Source organism: Bos javanicus, chromosome 24, assembly GCF_032452875.1.
Source record: "Bos javanicus breed banteng chromosome 24, ARS-OSU_banteng_1.0, whole genome shotgun sequence".
NCBI classification, from domain to species: Eukaryota; Metazoa; Chordata; class Mammalia; order Artiodactyla; family Bovidae; genus Bos; species Bos javanicus.
Window position 1 is genome coordinate 57143478 of NC_083891.1, and position 23021 is coordinate 57166498.

General features: G+C 47.9%; 1 protein-coding gene and 1 non-coding gene across 4 annotated transcripts in view; one reads left to right on the plus strand and one right to left on the minus strand.

Moving 5' to 3' along the window:
* Positions 1 to 23021, plus strand: part of NEDD4L (NEDD4 like E3 ubiquitin protein ligase) — a 381755-nt gene that overhangs the window by 12300 nt on the left and 346434 nt on the right. The window lies entirely within an intron of this gene.
* TRNAE-CUC (transfer RNA glutamic acid (anticodon CUC)) lies at positions 4149 to 4221 on the minus strand. The gene has a single exon. It is a non-coding gene; the product is annotated as a tRNA-Glu (tRNA).

Here is a 23021-nt window from a genome sequence, read left to right on the forward strand (position 1 = left end):
ACCCACTCTGATGAATTTGAGCAGAACGGGATTTACTGAAGGCATTTTGCATAGCCCAGAAGTACCTGTCAAGCTGGAGAGTCAGGCCTGGGCAGTGGTCAAGGATAAAGGGAAGCTGGACACACAGAATCGCAGCCAGAGAGCCCGCAGGGAGCATCCGACAGGGCCCCAGGGACCCTGGACACTGCACGCCGCCTCCCACACTGTCCCCGTCCCACTTGGCTGCCGCGTGGCGGGCCTCTCGCTGTAACTGCCTCAGCCCTCCTGTTTCCTACTTGTGGTGGGCGTCCTCCCAGCCACTGTCAGGCTCAGTGATTCCGTAGGCGGAGTCCCAAGACCCAGAAATGGATCCACTGACAGTTAGAGTTGGTTGCAGCAAAAGGATAGCAAAGCGAAATCACTAAAGGAGTAGAGGTGCCCGGAGTGACGTCGGAGATCAGCGGGGAGCTTCTGGGAGGCCTCCTCCAGGGGGTCGGCAGGGCGTGCTCCATTCCTCTGGCCACTGCTGGGACCACGTGGAGGAGGTGCTGTCTCCCAGGGCGTTTGTTAGAGACCCAGTCAGCGCCCAAACTTTTTGTTGGGAACGGATTGTCAGTGCCCCTGCCTACTGCTACTGCTACGTCACTTCAGTCGTGTCCGACTCTGTGCGACCCCATAGATGGCAGCCCACCAGGCTCCCCGTCCCTGGGATTCTCCAGGCAAGAACACTGGAGTGGGTTGCCATTTCCTTCTCCAATGCATGAAAGTGAAAAGTGAAAGTGAAGTCGCTCAGTCGTATCTGACTCTTAAGCGGCCCCATGGACTGCAGCCTACCAGGCTCCTCCGTCCATGGGATTTTCCAGCCAAGGGTACTGGAGTGGGGTGCCATTGCCCCGTGCATACTACCTACTAAAATTCTAGCTCCTGGGAGGAGGGCAGGTGTTGGCACAGACAGTCTGGGCACCCTTCACCATTGGGGGCACATTTGTGTTAGTGGACAGAGCTGTGTGCATTCAAGTTCCCAGAAGCCAGCCCAGAGCCAGTCTTGCAGGCGCACTTGGGAAGGACAGCAGCCTCAGGCCCCCTCCACTGCCTCTTTTCTGCCCACTCTCCCTTGTGTCTCTGGCGGGAAAACTCCAGCAGGAGCCTCTGACTGGGCTCACCGCCTCACTGCTGGGGGGTCTGTTTCCTCCCTCTTAGACTTTTGGTTTCTATTGTGGAGGATGGCCCCAGCCGGCCCCGGAACTCGCGCGTGGGAATCCCCAAACACAGGAAGTGGTTTCTGATGCTGGGAAGTGCAGCGTTTCTCCTCCCAGAGTCAGAGCCTGGGTGGGGAGTGAGGCTGAGTGGCCTGAGCCTCTGCCATGTGGCCATGAGGGAGAAGCTCTGATGCCTTTTTGCAAATTTCACCTCCTTGAGGGGGGCAGAGTGCCCCCCTACCCTGTGCCGTGGAGGGGTCCATGCTCTCCAAGAACCCACAGTACGACAGGGGTTCAGTGGAGACCTGAGTGAGGGGTTGATGGCTACTCGAGGTTTGTGGACAGAATATTCCAGACCGGGGGAACAGGGTGAGTGGATAGCAGATACAGAGGCTTGAGGAGCAGAGAGAGAAGCAGGGTGCCTGGGGCGTGTGGGGCGGGGGTGTGGACAGAGGCTACAGGGGCTGATTTGGGGGGCTGGGTTTTTCTCAGCAGAGTTTCGGAGCCATTGGAGGGTTTTAAGCAGAGGAGTAGCAGGATCTAATTTGTGAAGTGCCTCTAGGGAGAAAGGATTGTTGTGGGAAGGACATGAAAGAAAGCAGGGAGACCAGTCCGGAAACTCCAGTACTGGTTGGTTGGTCGGGAGGTGATGGTTGGCTGGGGTGTGAGGAAGGGCATGGTGCCATGTGGTGAGGTGGATGGGTTTGGTGTGTATTTTGGAGGAAGTGCCTGGGTCTTGATAGATGTATATGGAGTTACCACCCAGGGTTTTGGTGTGAGCAGTTAGGTGGTCAGTTACCTAATAATAAGGGAAAAGGGGAGATCCAAAGGTGTGTTTTGATTAGGTTAAGAGTAACATACCTGCTCGGGCTCCCCTGGTAACTCAGTGGCAAAGAATCTGCCTGCCAGTGTAGGAGAAGCAGGAGGCAAGAGTTCGATTGCTGGATCAGGAAGATCCCTTGGAGAAAGAAATGGCAACCTACTCCAGTATTCTTGCTTGGGAAATCCCAAGGGCAGAGGAACCCGGGGGTGCTGCAGTCCATGGGGTCACAAAGAGTCAGACATGACTGAGCACGCACGCACTCTAAGGGGAAAAGACCAAAATGGACTCAGAACGCGCACACTAAGGGGATAAGACCAGAATGGACTCAGTACACCAGCAATATCCTCCTGCCCAGAGAAGGCCAAATCATCGTGTGCCTGGTGATGTGAACAGAAGTTTCTGTCTGCAGTTGAAAAGGTGTTGGAGACATGAGTTGAGACATCAAATATGACGTAGCAGAGCTTCGTGGAACTCCAAGGAGCCAGCTTGGTGGCAAGGAGCATCATTGGGTGTAGACCTAGTTTTACACTTGTACAAATGAAATATCAACTGAAGAATCTGAGTCAGCAAAGAAAGGGGCTTTGAGAATGTTTTACCTTTTGAACTGAACATCAAGCGTGAGAAGTACTGTTCTGATGAGTTCACAGTTCACGTTTTTGGATTCTCAGACCTTATTTCTCCACTCGAAGCCCTTGTATAGTCTTAGATTTTGTATATTGTTCTTTCATAACAAGCACTTGTCTTGTTAGAGTGAGGCTGGTCTTAGGACACAAAAAGATTAATAATTGCAGGAAGGGGCAGGAGTGACCTGTAATGGACAATTTGATGAATGGGATGAGGTGGGTTGGTAAGTCCCAATGTTGGTAATATCCTGTTGCTCCAGGGAGGAGGGACTTCCCAGGTTCCAAATCTTTTTGTTTGTTTGTTTGTTTTTAATAATTAAATTGAAGTATAGGAAGTTCCCTGGCGGTCCAGTGGTCAGGATTCCACACTCTCACAGCTGAATGCCTGGGTCTAGTCCCTGGTTGAGGAACTAAGATCGCATATGCCACAAGTCCTGGGGTGCAGCCAAAAAAAAAATTGAAGTATGGTTAATTTACAATATTGTTAGTTTCAAGTGTACATCAAAAGTGATTTAGTGATACATACATATATATGTATGTATATATACTTTCAGATTTTTTTCAGTTATAGTTTATTACAAGGTATTGAGCGTAGTTCCTTATGCTATACAGTAGGTCTTTGTTGTTTATCTGTTTTACATCTAGTAATGTGTGTATGTTAATCCCAAACTCCTGCTTTATCTCAGTTTCCCAGTCTTGTGGTGATTTTAATACCTGGGCAACAAGGACATTGTGCTTCTTTGCCAGGTGACCTTAATTCTGCAAAGTGACGGTTTCAAGCAGATATTCTGGTCTGGGCAATGGCAGTTTCAAGGATTCCTTTGGCCTTTAAGAAATCTGTGGAAAGTAAAAACCAGTGTAAAATAATCCAAAGTGCCCTTCTTCTTTGGAGTGTATTTGTATTTTGAGGGGGTTTGGAGAAGCAGGAGATCTTTTCACTTGGAATTTTAGGGAAGGAGGATAGTTAAGAAGAAATCTGAAGTAATGGTATAGACTAGGAAAAAGGAGGGGAGGTCTGTATGGCATGAACAAATAAGTGTTTTGTTTTTAGACTGGCTGATCTGATGAGATTGTCCAGTCTGAGGTTCTGGCTTGCATGGAGTGGACACGCAGGAGACCTGATGTTGTGCTGGGGACTGAGATGGTCAGTGACACACAGCCCCCGCTCCGAGGGAGGGTCTGATCTACTTGAGACAGGCGTGTGAACAGCAGCCCCTTGTGGTCAGTGCGGTAGTAGCGGTAACTGTGTAGGAGGGCAGTTGAGTCTGGGCTATGAAGGTGGGTGGAAAAACTGGTGTAGGTTTTGAACAGTGACATCTAAGCTGAGTTTTAGATTAAAATAAGCCAGTAGTTAAAAGTTGGGAACTTTTCCTGTGTTGGGTGCTGATGCGTATATCTGACAAAAACTAACTTGCAGACTCTTCACAACAGCTCTTGAAGGTGGGTATTTTGTAAATTCTTTTTTTTTTTTTTATATTATTTATTTGGCCATGCGGGCTCTTAGGTGTGGCATGTGGGATCTAGTTCCCTGACCAGGGTTTGAACTTGGGCCCCCTACATTGAGAGTGCAGAATCCTAGCCACTGGACCACCAGGGAGGTCCTGGAGGTGGGTACTTTATCGCCATCTCACAGGTGGGCAAACTGAGGCACAAAGAGGTTGGCTAACTTGCTCGAGGGCCACAGAGCTAGGAAGCGGCAGAGCCAGGACTTGAACCGAGGCATTCAGGCTCCAGAGCCTGTGGGTGGGACCAGCACCTGGGGGGTGTCTCAGGGCAGGTCTCCAGGGAGTGGAGAGGGGCCACCCCTGAGGCCCGAGTGGCCAGAGTCACCGGAGGAGGTGGTTATCTGTGAACAGCCTTGGGGACCTTGTCAGGGAACCGGGACTTTATCCTGAGGCACTGTGAGAGCTTGTGTAGAGCTGTGCTTTGCTCATGCTCACCTCGCAGCCGGCAGAAAACGGACAGGGAGGTGGACCACGGTGGGCGGTCCCGTAGCTGGCTGGGCAGAGCCGGTGGCCGTGGCCATGGGACTGACCACGTGGGGGTGCAGGAGGCAGAGAGTAAATGCCACAGGCACGTGGAAGGCAGATGGAGCTGGATGTGGCTACTGACCATTTGGACTAGAAAAAGGGAAGACTCTAGAATAACCATCACCACCCCACCCCTCCAGGTTTGCTTCAGGTGACTACTGGATGGGAGGAGAAACTCTTTTTTAAATTATTTACTAAATACCAGGTACAGTGGTTTTAAACTGGGTGGTAAGCCCCCCTGACCCCCCAGAACCTTTGGCAGTACCTGGAGAGGCTTTTGGTGGTTAAAACTTGGGAGATGCTCCTGGCGTCCGTGGGTAAGGCCAGGGATGATGCTAAACATCCTACAAAGCACAGGAAGGCCCCCACGATAAAAACTTAGCAGGCCCCAGTGCCAGTAGTGCCAGGTTGCAGAAACCCTGCTCTAGTGTGCTCCAGTTTTACACGATTATCTAATTTAATCCGTCCACCAAACACGTGGGGTTCTTAAATACTCTTTTTCATGTTTCTCAGACGAGAAAAGCAAAGCTTAGCAAGCGTAGGCGGCTTGACCAAAGCCCCAGGGCCTGGTGAGGGCCAGAGTCGGAACTTGAACCCGGGCCTCCGGCGTCCCGGCGGAGATGTGCCCTTTTCAGTTCGCCTGCAGTTTTGCTCCTCGCAAGGCTGCAGAGGAAGAGGCACGTTGCATTGTGGGGCTCCTTTTTTCTGTCGTGCTGGCTCCAGACTGGAGCAGGCAGGAAGGAAGGTGGTTATTTATACTCAGCTCTGCATAGGATCGAATTTTCCAGTCCCAAAGGTCTTACAGCAGGGAGTTCACAGGAGTTACTGTCTGGATGTCGGCTTTTCTCCTGCACATATTCACATGCACCATCTTTGCCTTTTAAAAACACTGCTGTTAAATTCAGGTAAGATGGAAAAATGATAACTTCCCATTTATTTATAAATTCCTATTTCTTCCCTGTGCATATTAACTATTGCAGCTTTCCAGTGATTTAATTATGGAGTATCCCTTGGAGGAGGGGTTGGGAGGGTCATTCATGACCACTTTGGGTTTAGAGGTAGTAGAACTATTAAAAACACCTTGATTTGCTAGAGGTAAGGAGGCCTTCTGAGAATCAAGTCAGTTTTAGTGTGGTCTGAACTGACTAGAGGGCTTTCTGTAGTTCAAGAGAGTGTGGCGCTTCGATATCTGTCCGCTTTTTAGTGGTGGCTCTCTGGTTTCCCGGCAGCCTTCCTTGGTGGCCTGGGATGATAGAGCCCCAGGGACAGAGTTTTCGCAGTCAAACTGTCTAACGCCAGGTCATTGGGCTTTTCATGGTTGTGCATTTTAAGGTCTTTGGGTGGTGAGCTGAATGAGGCTGCCCTACTGAGCCCGAGATAGGGGTGTGTGGGCCTGATTCCTCCATGTGGACCCCAATCCTGTTAATAATTGTGTCCGGCCTCATAGCACCCAGCGCCTGAGCTGCCGGGCCCATCCGGTCAGTGTGCAGTTTCTGTCCTGTATCCCTCGGAGCTGTTGTCCTGAAAGATGCTGGGGCTCCCGCATCCGGGCAGTGCTTCTCTGGGTGATACCTGTTTGCTGCACCTTCCACTCTGATGCCAGTGCTGCTGGAAAGGAACCGCTTAGGAGTTTGGTGAGCCAACAGCAGGATCTTTAGCTTTCTGTTAGGAGAGTTCATGTATACATAGAAAATCAGAAAAAAAAAATGGAGAAAAGGAGGACTTCAACTCTACAGTGTGCTGGTTGCTGGCCTGGATTATACTGCATACAACACTGAACTTGAGTGTGGTGTTTCCTTTTCAGACTCCTTGTGTAGATTCATTCCTATAATACAGAAGTAGTCATAGGACATTTTGACAGAGAAATAGCAGGGGGTAATCAATGAAAAGAGCACTTCTAAATTAAGTCCAGTATTGAAGAATAATCACAAAAATATCATGATATATTCACTAATTCAGTGCAGTTCAGTCGCTCAGTAGTGTCTCTTTGAGACCCCGTGGACTGCAGAATGCCAAGTTTCCCTGTCCATCACCAAATCCCAGAGCTTACTCAAACTCATGTCTGTCGAGTTGGTGATGCCATCCAACCATCTCATCCTCTGTCATCCCCTTCTCCTCCCGCCTTCAATCGTTCCCAGCATCAGGGTCTTTTCCAAGGAGTCAGTTCTTCGCATCAGGTGGCCAAAGTATTGAAATTTCAGCTTTTAACATCAGCCTTTCCAATGAATATTCAGGACTGATTTCCTTTAGGATGGACTGGTTGGATCTCCTTGCAGTCCAAGGGACTCTCAAGAGTCTTCTCCAACACCACAGTTCAAAAGCATCAATTCTTCAGCACTCAGCTTTTTTTATTGCCCAACTCTCACATCCATACATGACTACTGGAAAAACCAACGGTAGCTTTGACTAGACGGACGTTTGTTGGTAAAGTAATGTCTCTGCTTTTTATATGCTGTCTAGGTTGCTCGTAGCTTTTCTTCCAAGGAGCCAAGTGTCTTTTAATTTCATGGCTGCAGGCACCATCTGCAGTGAGTTTGGAGCCCCACCCCTGCCAAATAAAAGTCTCTCACTGTTTCCATTGTTTCCCCATCTATTTGTCATGAAGTGATGGGACTGGATGCCATGATCTTAGTTTTTTGAATGTTGAGTTTTAAGCCAGCTTTTTCACTCACCTCTTTCACTTATATTTCACTATATTAATGTTGCTGCTGCTGCTGCTGCTAAGTCACTTCAGTCGTGTCCTTCAGTCATGTCCGACTCTGTGCGACCCCATGGACTGCAGCCCACCTGGCTCCCCCGTCCCTGGGATTCTCCAGGCAAGAATACTGGAGTGGGTTGCCATTTCCTTCTCCAATGCATGAAAGTGGAAAGTGAAGTTGCTCAGTCGTGTCCGACTCTTAGCGACCCCATGGACTGCAGCCTACCAGGCTCCTCCGTCCATGGGATTTTCTAGGCAAGAGTACTGGAGTGCCATTGCCTTCTCCGATATTAATGTTCCTGTTACTCATTGCTTACCTGATTTGGCTTAGGTGGTTTTTTCCTGTTTCAAAATTTCCTGATGAGGAATACCTTATTCTAATATTGCTTGCCTTAGGCAGGACAGTTAATCATGGGTTTCCTTTTCTGCAGTGGGAAGACAGCAGGCAAAAATTATATAGTGTTTTTTTCTTTTTTTTAGGCCTGAATAAAGTACACACTCCTGAGGGAGAGAACATCAGTGAGGATTTCATGGGTTGACTTAAATTATTTTTATTATAATGTTTCTTAAAATATATCCAAACATTAAAGGAGGAATGAGCATGTTTATAGTGCATAAATCACCATAACTCTCACTGTAACCAACACACAGGTTCATTACAGATCCGATTCCCGACCTAATTCAATTGAGATTTTTGTTCAGTCACTAAGTTATGTCTCTTTGCAACCCCATGGATTGTAGCATGCCAGGCTCCCCTGTCCTTCACTATCTCCTGGGGTTTGCTCAAATTCATGTCCATTGAGTTGGAGATGCTGTCTAACCATCGCATCCTCTGCTGCCCGCTTCTCCTTTTGCCTTCAGTCTTTCCCAACAGCAGGGTCTTTTCCAATGAGTTGGTTCTTTGCATCAGGTGGCCAAAGTATTGGAGCTTCAGCATCTATCCTTCCAATGAGTATTCAGGGTTGACTTCCTTTAGGATGGACTGGTTTGATCTCCTTGCAGTCCAAGGGACTCTCAGGAGTCTTCAAATTAACTTCCTGATTTAAATTTTTTTTGTATTTTTTTGGCCATGCCACATGGCATGTGGGATCTTTAGGTCCCCAACCAGGGATGGAAGCCATGCCCCCTTGGGTGGATGTGCAGAGTGGTAGCCACTGGACTGCCAGGGATGTCCTGACTGCATGGTTTTTAAGGTGGCAGGTGGTGCTGACTTATTAAAGCCACAGCTGCCGTCTGCGGATGTCCTGGCTGCTGGGACAGGTTTTCTCCTCCTGACCTACCATGTGCCAGGTGATGGTTACTCACTCTGTTTTCCTTTGTTCCCATTATTCAGACTTTTCCTGTACCATGTGCTGTTAGCGCACAGAGACACCAGTGACCTGAAGTCTTGTTATCTGGAGACATAGAGGCATTACCGATGCCCTCTTGATTGTGAAGACAAGACTGGTTTTAGCCCCAGAAGTCATGGTGAGCCCTCCATTACTTAATGTGGCCATGTCGATGGTCTTGAATGTATTTGTATTAATACATTAAGATCGTCATGGACCAGAAGTAGTCCTCACTCTTCACCTTGCAGGGATGGTTACTGTGGTGGGTGGTGGAGCCTCTTTGGACAGCCAGTGTATTTTGTCCATCAGCTCTGCCATCAGACAACTGTGATGCATCAGAACACAGACGGTTCGCACCTGGCCCAGTGCCCACCCGCACTGAGAACGTCGGCCGTTCATCCAGTGGCCCACGTGCACATCCAGTGCCACGGCTGCTGTTTGGTCTCGCGCCCGTCTCGTCTTTAGCTTCATACTGAACGTTTCCCTGCTTAAAGAACACAAGCCAGTCAGGCTCTAATCTTTCCATTCCTTAGCAACCCACTTTCCATTGCCACCATCAGATGGTCGTGCTGATTTTCCAAGCAATAAATGCTTTTGTTGTCTTGTTTTCAGGGTGAACAAAACTTTTTGTTTTTTTGGCTTTCGAGTCCCTGACAAGGAAGGCAACACTTGGGGTTGACTCTGCTCCGTGTCGAGTGGGTGCTCAGCGAAACACTGGTAGTTGTACTTCTCTAAAGTTGTACTGATACCTTAGGATTCTTGCCTTTAAAAAAATGCCTTTCTCCCTTTGGTTATCTTAGCCGGGGATGACAATAAAACAAGGAGCGACTTATTTGAACAGTGTTGGACATTGGCTGTCCAAATGAGCATTGCATTTCAAGGTGGTTTCTTGGGAGGCCTTGCGTCTACTCTTCATGAGGTAACCACGGATCTGTGAAATCCTTGGTAATCCTTTGAGTTGTTGTTCAGTCACTCAGTCTTGTCCGACTCTTTGTGACCCTATGGACTGCAGCACACCAGGCTTTGCTGTCCTTCACCATCTCCCAGAGTTTGCTTAAACTCACGTCCATTGAGTTGGTGATGCCATCCAACCATCTTCTCCTCTGTCATCCCCTTCTCCTCCTGCCTTCAATCTTTCCCAGTATCAGGCTCTTTTCTAATGAGTTGGCTCTTTGCATCAGTGGCCAAAGTATTGGAGCTTCAGCATCAGTCCTTCCAATGAATATTGAGGGTTGATTTCCTTTAGGATGGAATGGTTGGATCTCCTTGCTGTCCAAGGGACTCTCAATAGTCTTCTCCAACACCACAGTTCGAAAGCATCAGTTCTTTGGCACTCAGCCTTCTTTATAGTCCGACTCTCGCATCGAAACATGACTACTGGAAAAACCACAGCTTTGACTATATGGACCTTTGTCGGCAAAGTAATGTCTCTGCTTTTTAATATGCTGTCTAGGTTGGTCACAATCCTTACTCTGTCAAAACTGCCTTCTCAGCCAGGTTACTAGCCATCTCAGCCTCCTTACCTTATAACAACACTTTATTTAAATGATCTTAACTGGCTTGAAGACTCATCTTAGTTAGGATGGCTGACTCTGAAGCTGTTTCTAGAAGTTAAGTTTGTCCCCCGGGAAGACACACTTACCAACCACTCAGGGTGTCGGATGTAATGGGACGTGTGGGCCTCAGTGGCAGCTCCTCCTGTAGAGAACGTGGGACTCTAGGTGTGGACTGATGACTGACTGTTGAATAGCGCTGAGGGCCCCACGGCGGCTGTGCCAGCATGCGACACTTCTTAGTGTCACAGCCAAAGATCTGGCCACGTTCTTTCCCTGGTGACTCAGACAGCAAAGAGTGTCCTCAGTGCGGGAGACCCGGGTTCAGTCCCTAGGAAATGGCGACTCCAGTGTCCTTGCCTGGAAAATCCCACGGATGGAGGAGCCTAGCAGGCTACAGTCCACGGGGTTGCAGAGGGTCAGACACGACTGATGGCTTCACTTGTATTTATTATTTATACCTATAGAATAAGAGTCAGGAGAGGAGCTTGGTGAATCTTACTCTCCATTAAGAAAAGTGAAAGAGGAGAAATGACTGGTGGGTTTTTATGCAGTAGAAATACATACACATTTTCTTAATGTTTTCCCCTCGTAGTCGCTTAGGTTACTTGTCCCTGTCCTGTTGCATCTGACATTTCTTGAAGCCTTTTGGGAATCCTTTTTCGGAGCCTCCATTTTCATAGAAGTTAGGAGGTTCTGGGTTTTACTTCTGACGGTGATTGCTAGCTACTAGGAAATCAGTGGCTGAGAGAGCGTTTTCTCCCCAAATGCTGCAGATTGTTTGGGGATTGTGTTTATTTTGGGGGGCGGTTTGTGAACTTAGATCCCCTTTTACACACCCACATGTGAGTGTGAAAGTACAAGGTGTAAGTCAGAGCCTGTCATCTTTAAATGCTTTTCTAACACGCTTATCAATTGAAACACTCAGGCCCATGCTCTGAAAGTGAATGCTCAAGTCTAAGTACATTTTGGTTTCTGCCAAGAATGAACACGTGTAGATCCAGTGAGAAGCTGGCAGAACACAGCGTAGCTCCTGGGAAGCAGATTGACGGTGGCGGATGGTGCTGCTGGATTGCGGTTCCCATCGGGCAGTGTGCGTCCTCGTCTAAAACAGGCTGGGAGGAAGCCCGCATTTACATATCATACTTGCCAGTGTTTGGACCAGTTTTGGGGAGGTGTATATGTCTGAAATACCATGCTGGCCTCAGGCTTTGAAGAGTGACAGTAACAGGAAATGATAAAGTGGGTGTGTGTGTATGTGTATGTATAAAGATAATTGCTCCCAAAGAAGGGTGTTATTTTTGTTGTTGGCCATGCTTTGTATGGGATCTTAGTTCCCCAGCCAGGGATCAACCGTGTCACCCTGCGCTGGCAGTGTGGAGTCTTAGCCTCTGGACCTCCGCGGAAGTCCCCCGTCTTAATACCACGGCTTAGCCCTGAGATCCTATCACAGGATGGTCTGACATGTTCTGGTTAAAGCAGTGACTTGGGGTGGGGTGGGGGGAACCGCTGCGGGGTACACCTGGCTTACCCGGAGCACCCAGCACGCCCGACTGGGGCCCTGGAGCACCCAGCACGCCTGACTGGGGCCCTGGAGCACCCAGCACGCCTGACTGGGGCCCTGGAGCACGCAGCACGCCTGACTGGGGCCCTGGAGCACCCAGCACGCCTGACTGGGGCCCTGGAGCACCCAGCACGCCTGACTGGGGCCCTGGAGCACCCAGCACGCCTGATTGGGGCCCTGGAGCACCCAGCACGCCTGACTGGGGCCCTGGAGCACGCAGCATGCCTGACTGGGGCCCTGGAGGTATCCCTGGATTACTCGTCCACCTGTAGTTCCCATGAAATAGGGTCTTTAGCTAAGAAAGGAAACTCTGGGCGAGGAAGTGAACGGAGGAGCTCTGGGGGAACTGAGCAGGGCTTCCAGAGCTCTCGTGACTGCCGCATGTATTGTACTTTCTCACGTGTCATTAGTGTCCCAGCAGAGCTATTTGAGGAGTGGAAGCTGGAGAAGGAGATGTTCTGCACCCTTTGGCAGATGGAAGGTGAGGCGAGGCGACTTGGGAAGCTGGCACTTCTCAGCCTGCCTGGAATGTGAGCATCCCAGATGGCAGCTGGTGGAGGCAGCAGGGGACGCAGGTGGACCGTGTGAGGGTTGGGAGCTGAGCCCGGGGATGGGATTTCCTGGAGGCGAAACGGGGCTACACCGTTTGGCACCAGGGCTGCAGAATTTTTAAACACAAAGGACAGAAGCATCTCACTGTTCTCAATCCCAATTTGTTTCTCGTCTCAGCGGAGAGGAAAATGTCCTAAGTCACTCAGTCGTGTCTGACTCTTTGCGACCCTATGGACTGTAGCCTGCCAGGCTCTGAGGAGCCTCTCAGTCCTTGGAGCCACCTGGTAAGAGGGGAAAACGATTACTTGTAAAGTGAGGGAGCTTGGTGAGGCAAGCGTGAATATGACCCTCGGGCCACTCAGACCCACGTGAGCAGATTCTCTAAATGTTCTTGGGTTGGGTGTTATCTCTTGCCTCAGACTTGCTCTGCAGAAGCCTGATAGACCCTCCAGGGGAAGTGTCAGCATTCCCCACCTACTGTTTCTCTTCTCTTTTCCCATGACTCATGCAAGAAAGGCAGGAGCTTGAGGGACGTCCCTGAGGTGCGTGGCCACGGCCCAGGCTCGGCGCTCAAGTGATGCGGATGCATGCGGATAGTGGGGACAGAATGGGGCCTCGGCAGCCCTGGCTCCTTTAGTTCCCTTTTGAAAGGATGCATTCCCCTGGCTTATTGTTTCACACTCTTCTGTAGCATGGCTTCTTAGAAAAGATGACTGTCTCTTTATGCCCTTCCTCAGCAAGTATTAACGGTGGAGTAAGCACTCTTGTAAAGTCTTTATTTCCACAGCTTTTCAAGTAGCTGAGTACCAGCGATGTTAAGGTTGAAAATGAGGCCATCTCACTGGGAACCAACTTTCAGATGTTGAAGTCAATATAGATTTTTAATAATGTGGGAGGCTTATTACTAAAAGTACTCCATATTTGAATCATTCTTCTCTCTTATTAGCTCAGTTTTAGGAAGCGGTCCTAGGGATTCCTGAGGAAGAAAGTTTGGCTGGATCTGAGGGTTTGGTTGGATCTGATTGTGAATTTTCAGGATCTTTCTTGGGCATGCTGTTGGAGGAATACTGGTCTCTCAGAATATGACTATGAAGTGTTAACTCTGTATGCTGACTGACACAGGGATCCTGAGTTTAAAATGGTGGTTACCACCTCCCTAAAATTACACAGGAACCCAGATAAGTGAAAAAGTGAAAGTGTTAGTCGCTTAGTCGTGTCTGACTCTTCTGTGACCCCATGAACTGTAGTCCACCAGGCTCCTCAGTCCATGGAATTCTCCAAGTAAGAATACTGGAGTGGGTTACCACTCCCTTCTCCAGGGATCTTCCCAACCCAGGATCGAACCCAGGTCTCCTGCACTGCAGACAGATTCTTTACCGTCTGAGTCATCAGGGAAGGGCCTCAGAATTCCACAACTGTAGAGTAAGGACTTCTGAAAGTCTACTCTGTTAAAGCAGTGGGAACACTGGCAAGACACATCGACATCAACTTTTCCAAAACTTTGGAAATTAAAGACTTAGAACAAAAAGTAATATTTGTTCAAGAACAGCTTCGTGAGCTCAGCAGGAGCAGTGAGCTTTGTGTGGTGTTTTAACTTGTGTGGATCCCGTCCTCCTTGCCCCAGCTCCATGGTAGCTGTGAAAGCCAGTGGCCTTGCAGCTCTGGCAGCAGTGAAAACCAGCAGTCTCGTAGCCACTGGGTGAGCGAGAACAAAGCTGGAGCTCCTCCAGAGGCCCGCTTCTTTCCAGGAAAGTGTCACCCGTTTGACAGCCTGCATGAACACTCCATTCTTAGGGCTTGTCTTCATTTGATCTGACTGGAGCACACTTTGTGTAAGGGCCCCACTCCACTGCACATTGGTTGAGAATGGTCAGTTGCGATTGTTTCATCACGGCTGCCTGAGATGGTGTTGCTATTTGGGGCCAACAATTAACTGATCAAAAAGTACTGAAAGAAAAACCTGGGGATGGAATGTCCAGCGGGAGCCTTATAAAGTTCCAACATATTTCTGGGAATCTACAAGGCTCTGCACATGCCCAGGGAATACTGGAGAAGGCCCTACGTTCCCACCTGTGACTGGCCTTGAGGTTCTGCACAAGCAGAAAGTGAAGACTCTGTGGCTCAGATGTTGAAGAATCTGCCTGCAGTGCCGGAGACCTGGTTGGATCCCTGGGTTGGGCAGATCTCTTGGGAATGGCAACCCACTCCAGTATTCTTGCCTGGAGAATTCTGTAGACAGAGGAGCCTGGAGGGCTACAGTCCATGGGGTCGCAAAGAGTTGGACCCGACTGAGTGATCAACACAAGGCAGAGTTATGAACTGGCTGGCGAAGCCTGGAAGCTGCCCCAGCACACGCACAGAAGCCCGTGGTAAGGGCTGGGAGATTCATCAGCTCAAAGCATTTAAGGAAATCTCTGTTCAACTAATACTTAACCACTAAATCACTAATCAGAGATTTTGGTGGCCACATATGAACCACAAATACAGACTTGATAGGCTCAGTCCAAGAAAAATACTGCACGGCAACAGCAAACAACCCTGGGGTTCATAACAGTAAATCTGGATTCTGCTTCCCACACACTGACACGTTGTATTACTTTAAATGTCTTGTTTTCAACAGCAAATTGCAAGATACCCAAAGAAACAGGAAAACATGGCTCAAACACAGGAAAAAACTGTCAACAGAAACTTTCCTTAAGGAAGCCTGGGTATTGGATACACTACACAAAACTTTAAATCTGCTTTGATAGATATGTAGGAAACCACATCTAGAGACTTAAAGGGAAATATGGAATGCTGTATCACCAAATAGAAAATGTGGATGAAGAAGTAAAGATTATTAAAAAAAAATAAAGATTTTTAAAAAAATTCTGGAGTTGAAAAGTAGAGTAACTAAACAGGAAACGTTGACAACATTATGATAGGTGAAAGAAGCCAGACACGAAAAGCCACACTTTTATTTAAAGTGTTTAAAATAGACAAATCCAGAGAGATAGAAGGTAGCCTAGTACTTGCTGTAGGCTGGTGGCAGGGAGGAATAGGGTATGCTGTAATGGGTATAAAGTTTCTTTTGGGGTGAGGAAAGATTTCTGGCATTATCTAATTAATGGTGATAGATGCACAGCTTTGTGAATATATTAAAAATCAGTGAATTGTATATTTGAAAAGGGCAAATTGTATGATATAGGAATTAAACCTCAATAAGTCGTGTCTGACTCTTGTGACCCCATGGACTGCAGCATGCCAGGCCTCCCTGTTCCCACAGTCTCCTGGAATTTACTCTAACTTATGTTGATTGAGTTGGTGATGGCATCCAACCGTCTCATCCTCTGTCACCCCCTTCTCCTCCTGCCCTCCATCTTTCCCAGCATCAGGGTCTTTTCCAGTGAGTCGGCTCTTTGCGTCAGGTGGCCAAAGGATTGGAGTTTCGGCTTCAGCATCAGTCCTTCCAATGAATATTCAGGACTGATTTCCTTAAGGATTGACTGGTTTGATCTCCTTCCAGTCCAAGGGACTCCCAAGAATCTTCTCCAACACCACAGTTCGAAGGCATCAATTCTTCTGCACTCAGCCTTCTTTATGGTCCAACTCTCACATCTTACATGACTACTGGAAAAACTGTATCTTTGACTATATGGACCTTTGTCAGCAAAGTGATGTCTTTACTTTTTAATATGCCGTCCAGATTTGCCATCGCTTTCCTTCCAAGGAGCAAACATTTTTTAATTTCATGGCTGTGGTCCCCATCCTCAGTGATTTTGGAGCCAAAGGAAAGAAAATCTGTCACTGCTTCTACTTTTCCCCCTTCTATTTACCATGAAATGAGGGGACCAGATGCCATATCTTCATTTTTTGAATGTTGAGTTTTAAGCCAACTTTTTTACTCTCCTCTTTCACCCCGATCAACAGGCTCTTTAGTTCCTCATCACTTTCTGCCATTAGACTGGTATTATCTGCATATCTGAGGCTGTTGATATTTCTCCCAGCAGTCTTGATTCCAGCTTGTGATTCATCCAGCCCAACATTTCACGTGATGTATTCTGTTAAAAATAATATCTAGATAGGGGCACATCCAGGTGTATCTAGGGTGTTAAGAAGATTGTGTCATAGGCTTCAGCATCTGGCTTGTGCAGACCTTGGGCATTTTGTGCCTTGGGTTGTATTCTTAACTCTGCATCTGATTTTGCCTATGCACCCTGCTGCCCTGGCAGGGTCGGCTTCTGTGGCACCGGATTGAGGGAGCAGCTTGGCAGTGTTGCTCCATCCTGAGAGGCCGATGTGGGCTGTTCTGATTCTTGCAGGAGCTTCAGCTTTCTTTGATGTTGGATGTGTCAGTGTTTCTCCCCATTCTTGCTGCTTGCACCTCGTCATTTTCCTCTCATCCTCCTAAGATGGTGCTAAGAAAAAATTAGCACAGTGAAGAGAAATGCCCTGGAGATGCTCTTGACCAGCTTGAGGCTATAAAAAGCATCTTCCTGAAGGGTGGTATGCAATCGCAAAGTTGAACCAGTTGCTTACGAAGTAAGCGAGAATAAAGTTGAACTCTTGTCTTCTGCTAGTTAACTCGAAGGAAGAAATGATGCTGCATATTGAGACAAGGAGACAAAGCCCGAATGGTGGACACATAAAGAGAGGACGCTAAGGCTTCAGCTGGCGTCGGCTGATGTTGCTGTGGATGATTGGCTTGTGAGAGGGTGCTGGAAACTATGAAAGAGACGGGACGGGGGTGGAGGGAAGGACATCTCCAGAGCTGAAGAGTTGAACGGAGAAGCAGTTGTTTGGACAAAATAATAGCAACGATAACAAAACCTGCACGTATCTCAGATAACTTTCTGTAATGGATTCATCTCACCTATCCTCTTAGGAGGGAAGGCATATATTTGCACAGATCCAATTTATAAAAAGTATTTGGGCCAGAGAATATCATAGTCACAAGGATTTCCTGTACTAGAGAGCAAAATGGAAGTAAAAAACAAGAGACTCCAGGAGGCAGTTTTAAGACCTTTATTTTTTTTTTTGGCCTGAGGTTGTTGGAGATTACGGATTTCCTTACAGATTTTCCTCTGGTCTGGCCACACAAAGTAATCATTAGGCTGGCACAAAGCGCCGTGGAAAATAACCACTGCTGACATCAAGAGAAATGATCGTGCCGTTCGGAAAACATAGGAAACTGGATGGCTAAGGAGCCTTTCCCTTGACGCCTTGGACTGTGGTTCGGTAGAAAAGCTACCTGTCGGTTTTTTTGTGGTCAGGACTTTTTGATAAATTGAGAAGCCCACAAATATGTGAGCCTGGAGGTAATTGTATTTTGGATCAGAGCCAGACTGGCATGGCGCTAGTAATTCCAGTTGTGTGGGAGGCAGAGTTGGTGGCTAGTGTCACATGAAGAGCAAAGTCTTAACTTCTATTTTTTTTTTTTTTACTTTTATTCTTAATGTTTAACAGGACAATCTCCTTTCTGAAATTGGGCACATTCATATGGGCTTCCTTGGTGGCTCAGCTGATAAAGAATCTGCCTGCAGTACGGGAGACCTGGGCTCAATCCCTGGGTTGGGAAGATGCCCTGGAGAAGGGAAAGGCTACCCACTTCAGTATTCTGGCCTGGAGAATTCCATGGGCTGTATAGTCCATGGGGTTGCAAAGAGTCGGACAGGACTGAGCAACTTGGCAACTACTGTGAATTAAAGACCTGTCGAGAACTGTGCCTCAGGGTTGGGGATTAACACAGGAAAATAAATGGACAAAATTAGGCCAGGTGGTCAGTTCTGTTTTATTTTGCTGGAATAGCAAGAGACAAAGCAAGAAGTAGCAGGGCCACAGAGGGAGGAAAGGGCTGGCGGACTCTTCTTGATCCTCTTTGAGGTTTGGCTCTGTTTTCCTGAACTCCTTCAGTAACTTTCGGCTCACTCCATAATAGGTAAAGTGAGACATCAAGATAAAGCCGGTGTCCTTCCACCAAGGGAATAGTTGGACTCCCTCTTATTTCAGTGGTTTTCAAATCCTGATCCTAGAAGTGTTCCAGTCCCCAACACCACCCCCCCCCCAACATTTTATTAAAAAAATTTCAAGCCTATTGTTGTTCTTCAGTTCCTGAGTCATGTCCAACTCTTTGAGACCCCACGGACCGCAGCCTGCCAGGCCTCTCTGTCCATCACAAACTCTCGGAGTTTACTCAAACTCATATCCAATGAGTCAGTGATGCCATCCAACCATCTTGTCGTCTGTCGTCCTCCTCCTGCCTTCATTCTTTCCCAGCATCAGGGTCAAGCCTATAGAAAAGTTGAAAGAACACCCAGTAAACATTCATCTACTCACCACCTGGAGTCTACAATTAATATTCTGCTGTATTTGCTTTATCTTGTTTCCTCTTCCCATCTTATTGTTAGTTTTCAAAGTACACAACAGACATGAGTACAGTTCAATATTTGCTTATGAATCACTTGCAGGAATTATTTTCAAAGTTGAATTCCCAAGGGCCATCATGGAGCTTCTGAAGTAGAAGGGTGGGGGCCGGGCCCAGGAGCCTGGGCATTTTTTGGCTGTACTGCCGAGTGGCATGTGGGATCTTAATTCCCTAACTAGGGATTGAACCTGCACCCCTTGCACTGGAAGCATGGAGCCCTTACCACTGGACCACCACAGAAGTTCCCTGTGCTTTGAACCTACCCTCCCACCTTGATAGGGCTGTTCTTCCCAAGATCTAATTTGACTCCATAGAGAATGGCTTTCCTGGCTCTTACTACTAATAAAATATTTCTAGTATTGCTCTGGTTAATTATTTACATTTTACTGATCTTCGGGAAAACAAGATGTAAAAACAGAGGGCTTGAAAAAAGGAGGGGAGAGAGCTCTTCTTGATGTGAGAATGGCAGGGTCAGCTGCGAGACACGGCTGGCGCTGGTCCTGCTGAAGAGGAGGAAGACGAAGGTGAAAAGGGAGCATAGGTCAGCCCATTCCTTGTTGGGTTGTTTTCAGCGATCTGAGACAATATGGTGGGAATAAAAAGACACTGGCTTAGGGGAAACTGGACTTTGTCTCTGGAAGGGTCCGTTCACTTCACCACTTCACATCTGCGGTTGCGGAAAGATAATACTTTATGATGGGTGGTGGATTAAACGAGACCATGGATGGAAGAGTGTTGATAAAGCCTCCTGTGTAGCCCCAGATGGTAGGAGCGCTCTGGGGCTGAGTGTGGCAAAGTACTGAGACTCCTATACCTGTGAGGTGTATGGCAGACATAACCCAGGGCAAATACCTGCTGGTAATACTGCAAGGAATGCTGATGAGTCACCGTGGGAATCTTGACGCAGCTCTGGGGTTTAATTACAACATATCCTCGGGCAAGTTACGGAATGTCTCCCATCTTAATTTCCTTCATTTCTTTTTTTAAAATTCATTTTATTTTTTGGCTGTACCGTGTGGCATGTGGGCACTTAGTTCCCTGACCACGGGTGGGACCCAGACCCCCTGCAGTGGAAGTATGGAGCCTTAACCACTGGACTGCCAGGGAAGTCCCTTATTTTCCTTCATTTCTTCATATCTGAACTGGAGATAACTTGACTGATCTTAAAGATCCATTCCTTGTTAGCATTCTCTGCTGTTGAATTCTGGAAGAAAGGCTTCTGGGAATGGGATGACAGTGATGAATGGGAAGCGGCTGACAGGTGGGAGTGAGCATGCGCTTTCTCATTTACTTACCACGGAACAGTCACTGTGTTCCAGGTCCTGGCCTCAGGACTGTAATAATACTCATTTTTTAATTTTCGAAACACCCTATAAAGGTGTAAATAGGTACTATTAATACTCCTATCTCCAGGATGTAGAATAGGAAACCAAGGCTCAGAGAAGTTTGTGATTTACTCCTAATCACAGCTGGGAGACCTTGATGGCATGCAGGCGGTCTGCGTCTTGGGATCTTTACCACCTGGCCAGCTCCCCTGAGGGCTTTAGAAGGCTGCAGGGGAATCCTGGGGTGGGGGGGTCCCTGGAGTAGGGGGCACTTGTGAGCTTCAGGGATGAGAGTTGGGGTGTGTGTGTGTGTAGAATTGAGGGGTTGTTTTGTTCTGGGTTGGGTTATGGAAGTTATTTTTCTGTTTTAAACTGCTAGGCTTCCCTGGTAGCTCAGTGGTAAGGAATCCACCTGCAATGTAGGAGCCACGAGAAACACAGGTTTGATCCCTGGGTTGGAAAGATCCCCTGGAGGAGGGCATGGCAACCCACTCCAGTATTTTTGCCTGGAGAATTGCATGGACAGAGGCACTTGGAGGGCTACAGTCCCTGGGGTCGCGAAGAGCTGGGCAAGACTGAAGTGACTTAGCATGCACGCACGCAGGGTATTTTAATACCCAGAGGATGGGTCGGTAGAGGGGAAGCAGGGGTGGTGCGGTGGTCCCCGGGGAAGGGGCAGGGCTGGGGTCCAGTGCTCATGCAGGATTCCCTTTAGACGAGGAGCACCCCCAGACACCTGGCTCCAGCAGGTGTGTGGCTATCTCAAAGCAACCATAGTTGACTCAAGTTTCAGCATTCTGGTAAAAGCTTCCGGTTTGACCTCATAACCCTTGAGGTTTTTGGTTCTCACAACTTCAGAGACACTGAAGCGGATACGAATAGTCAAGTGGGATCATTTCTGCCAGCTTGCCATATTGCCTTAGAGACCTTTCTGGTCCGGAAAGGTGAGAAGCTGTATATTCATTAGTTTGAGCCACCTCATGGGTGACTCGTGGAAGAAATAGCTCTTGTCAGGAAAACCTCTGTTGCTCTAGATCACAGAGCCAGGCAGGGGGGTGTTCCTTATTCCTGTACCTGCTGCTTGCTTGCAAAGTATCCCCACGCGTTTGTGGGAGAAGCCACACTTGGATGCTGTAAATACAGAACTTCCTTCACCTGGTTGGACTTCTGGCCCAATAAACCTGTTGTAAGTTATATATATTGTAAAGTCGAAAATGCATTTAATAGCCCTCCTGGACAGCATAGCATAGCCCCATCCACCTTAAACATGCTCAGGACACTTCTGTCGACCTGCATGTGGGCAGGATCTCCCAGCACAAAGCCTCTTTTATGATGAAGTGTTGCCTGTCTCACGTGACTTGGTGAGGATGGTACTGAAAGTGAAGAGCAGAGCGTTAGTCTGGATACAGGTAGGTTGAAAGGGTATCAGCTGTTCTCCCTTGCGATGGGGGCCGCTGGCTGGGCACATCATAGGAAGAGCGTTCTGCATGTCACTGGGCCAGGGAGAGGTCGAAATTCAGAATTGAGGCTCTGTTCCTCGTGGGTGCCAATGACTTCGGCACCATTGTAGAGCCGTGAAATTGTAAGCTGAATCACTGTACTTCGAGGGGCTTTCTGTAGAGAGGGTTTCTGTTTGTTTATTTAATATATTTTTTTAAACTGTGACTTTAAATTTTTTCCCCCCATTTTTCCCTTATTTTCTGACTGCATCGTGTGGCATGTGGGATCTTAGTTCCCTGACCCAGGATCAAACCTGTGCCTCCTTGCATTGAAAGTGTAGAGTTTTAACCACCGCACCACCTTGGAAGTCCCTCTGCTGTTTAACAATCAAGTATAAGCAAGCAAGAAAGAAAAAGAGAAAAACAAAAGTCATTTACTAGCTGACCAGGGAGCCTGGGCCCTGGGGGGCTGCCCCCCAGCTGCCTGGCTCCTGTGAGATGAGTCCAAAAGTTCCCAGGGTATCTGGTGGGACCTGTTGGTGGAGGCCAAGGACAACTGTTCTTTTCTCTGCCCTTGCCTGACCTCAGCCAGGAAGGGAGAGCAGCAGTCCCCTAGAGCATTCTCTCAAGCTTCTTAGGATGAAAAAGCTGCTTCGGGGCTGGGGAGAGGCAGGGGCGGGCAGGGAACAGCCCTGGTCTGAAAGACATATGCGGCCAGATGCCTCAGCATCAGAACTCCAGGAATGAAAGCTGTCCCGGCCTTTCAGCTCCTGTGTGATCATTGGTATCACCAGGGCGTTGTCCTCTGCTGCCATCCATGAATATAAAGCCTGTGGTGGTTTAGCTACAGTGCTTGCATGGATGTGGACTCGCTTTGGAAACTCATCTGCGTTTGGGGATATGGATTCCAAATTTCAGATAACTAACTTCCGGATGAAATTTTTAAAGTCAGCCTGTGTTTTAAAGCAAGAGAGTTATTATTGTGCAGAATGACATCTGAAAACACGCAGAATGACCTGAGTCAAAACACGTAAATAAACCATCGTATCTTCCTCTGCCCTGAGGTGAACTACACGCTTTGTTTATTTTCCTGTTCCCACTCTTACTTCTCAACCTCAGAGTACTCTCAACCTCAGAGTAATAATATTAATAATTATTAATATTAGAGAAGTAATTAAGAGTTGGCCAACTCTTCTGAACTTCCTGCTTTTCCCAGGCAATTTCTCTCTAGCAAATGTGTTTTGTACAGAATTCAAATTGCCCATTTCCCCAAGGTTACCTTCCTTAGACCTGGCAGTAACTACCTAATCTAGAAAGCTCTGCCTGTATTTGACAGGCTATTTATATTTGAGCATGAAATAATGTGTGTCTTTCACTGGAGAAAGGAATGCTTCAGAAAGGGATTGCAGCCCAGGACTAAAAACGCAACACAAAGCCTCAGCTGTTTGTTTATCTAGGCTTTGAAAAATGGCTTTAGCTTTCGCTCTGGACGTGTACTGTATTCC